We start from the raw sequence: 2,632 nt of genomic DNA, 5'->3' as shown, positions 1-2,632 counted from the left end.
AGTACACACTGGAGGGGGGGGGGCAACTTAGGTAAAATAAATCCAGTTTGTGCATGGGCCTCCAAATTGCCTTTTTCCTGCCAGTATACGTACGGACTGTCTGACATAACTACAGTGATGCTGTCACTCATATAATCCTCCACCATTCTTTTAATGGTGACAGAATCATATGCAATGACAGCAGACGACATGTCAGTAATCATTGGCATGTCCTTCAGTCCGGACCAGATGTCAGCACTTGCTCCTGACTGCCCTGCATCACCGACAGTAGGTGGTTTTGGAAATTTTAGCCTTTTCCTGGCAGCTCCAGTGGCGGTAGAAAATGAAGGAGGAGCTGTTGGTGGGTCACGTTCCGCTTGACTTGACAATTGTCTCACCAGCAGGTCTTTGAACATCTGCAGACTTGTGTCTGCCGGAAAGAGAGATACAACGTAGGCTTTAAAACTAGGATCGAGCACGGTGGCCAAAATGTAGTGCTCTGATTTCAACAGATTGACCACCCGTGAATCTTGGTTAAGCGAATGAAGGGCTCCATCCACAAGTCCCACATGCCTAACGGAATCGCTCTGTTTTAGCTCATCCTTCAATCTTTCCAGCTGCTTCTGCAAAAGCCTGATAAGGAGAATGACCTGACTCAGGCTGGCAGTGTCTGAACTGACTTCATGTTTGGCAAGTTCATAGGGTTGGAAAACCTTGCACAACATGGAAATCATTCTCCACTGCGCTTGAGTCAGGTGCATTCCCCCTCCTTTGCCTATATTGTAGGCAGATGTATAGGCTTGAATGGCCTTTTGCTGCTACTCCATCCTCTGAAGCATGTACAGGGTTGAATTCCACCTCGTTACCACCTCTTGCTTCAGCTGATGGCAGGGCATGTTCATAAGTGTTTGCTGGCGCTCCAGTCTTTGGCACGCGGCGGCTGAATGCCAAAAGTGGCCCGCAATTCTTCGGGCCACCGACAGCATCTCCTGCACGCCCCTGTCAAAATTATGCACCACCAAATTAATTGTATGTGCATAACATGGGACGTGCTGGAATTTGCCCACATGTAATGCACGCACCATATTGGTGGCGTTGTCCGATGTCACAAATCACCAGGAGAGATCCAATTGGGGTAAGCCAATCTGCGATGATGTTCCTCAGTTTCCGTAAGAGCTTCTCAGCTGTGTGCCTTTTATGGGAAGCGGTGATACAAAGCGTAGCCTGCCTAGGAACGAGTTGGCGTTTGCGAGATGCTGCTACTGCTGCCACCGCTGTTGTTGCTGCGGGAGGCAATACATCTACCCAGTGAGCTGTCACAGTCATATAGTCCTTAGTTTTCCCTGCTCCACTTGTCCACATGTCCATGGTTAAGTGGACAGTAGGTACAACTGCATTTTTCAGGAGACTGGTGACTCTTTTTCTGATGTCTGTGTACATTCTCGGTATCGTCTGCCCAGAGAAGTGGAACCTAGATGGGATTTGGTACCGGGACACACTACCTCAAGCAATTCTCTAAGTCCCTGTGAACTAACGGGGGATACCGATGGACGTACGTCTAACACCAACATAGTTGTCAAGGCCTGAGTTATCCGCTTTGCAACAGGATGACTGCTGTGATATTTCATCTTGTTCGCAAAGGACTGTTGGACAGTCAATTGCTTACTGGAAGTAGTACAAGTGGTCTTCCGACTTCCCCTCTGGGATGACGATCGACTCCCAGCAGAAACAACAACAGCAGCGCCAGCAGCAGTAGGCGTTACATTCAAGTATCCATCGGAGGAATCCTAGTTAGGTGAGGACTCGTCAGACTTGCCAGTGACATGGCCTGCAGGACTATTGGCGTTCCTGCCTAAGGAGGAAATTGACATTGAGGGAGTTGGTGGTGTGGTTTGCAGGAGCTTGGGTACAAGAGGAAGAAGGGATTTAGTTGTCAGTGGACTGCTTCCGCTGTCACCCAAAGTTTTTGAACTTGTCAATGACTTCTGATGAATGCGCTCCAGGTGACGTATAAGGGAGGAAGTTCCTAGGTGGTTAACATCCTTACCCCTACTTATTACAGCTTGACAAAGGCAACACACAGCTTGACACCAGTTGTCCGCATTTCTGTTGAAATAATTCCACACCGAAGAGGTGATTTTTTTTGTATTTTGACCAGGCTTGTCAATGGCCTTATTCATCCCATGGACAACAGGTGTCTCCCCGGGTGCCTGACTTAAACAAACCCCCTCACCATCAGAATCCTCCTCGTCAATTTCCTCCTCAGCGCCAGCAACACCCATATCCTCATCCTGGTGTACTTCAACAGTGACATCTTCAATTTGAATATCAGGAACTGGACTGTGGGTGCTCCTTCCAGCACTTGCAGGGGGCGTGCAAATGGTGGAAGGAGTCACCTCTTTCCGTCCAGTTTTGGGAAGGTCAGGCATCACACCCGCCAACACATTTGGACTCTCCTTGGGGATTTGTGATTTAGAACGCACAATTCTTTGCTGTGCTTTTGCCAGTTTAACTCTTTTCATTTTTCTAGCGGGAGGATGAGTGCTTCCATCCTCATGTGAAGCTGAACCACTAGCCATGAGCATATGCCAGGACCTCAGCCGTTCCTTGCCACTCAGTGTCGTAAATGGCATATTGGCAAGTTTAGGCTTCT

This window comes from Pseudophryne corroboree, chromosome 4, assembly GCF_028390025.1.
Source record: "Pseudophryne corroboree isolate aPseCor3 chromosome 4, aPseCor3.hap2, whole genome shotgun sequence".
Taxonomy (NCBI): Eukaryota; Metazoa; Chordata; class Amphibia; order Anura; family Myobatrachidae; genus Pseudophryne; species Pseudophryne corroboree.
Note: the sequence above shows the minus strand (reverse complement) of the source record.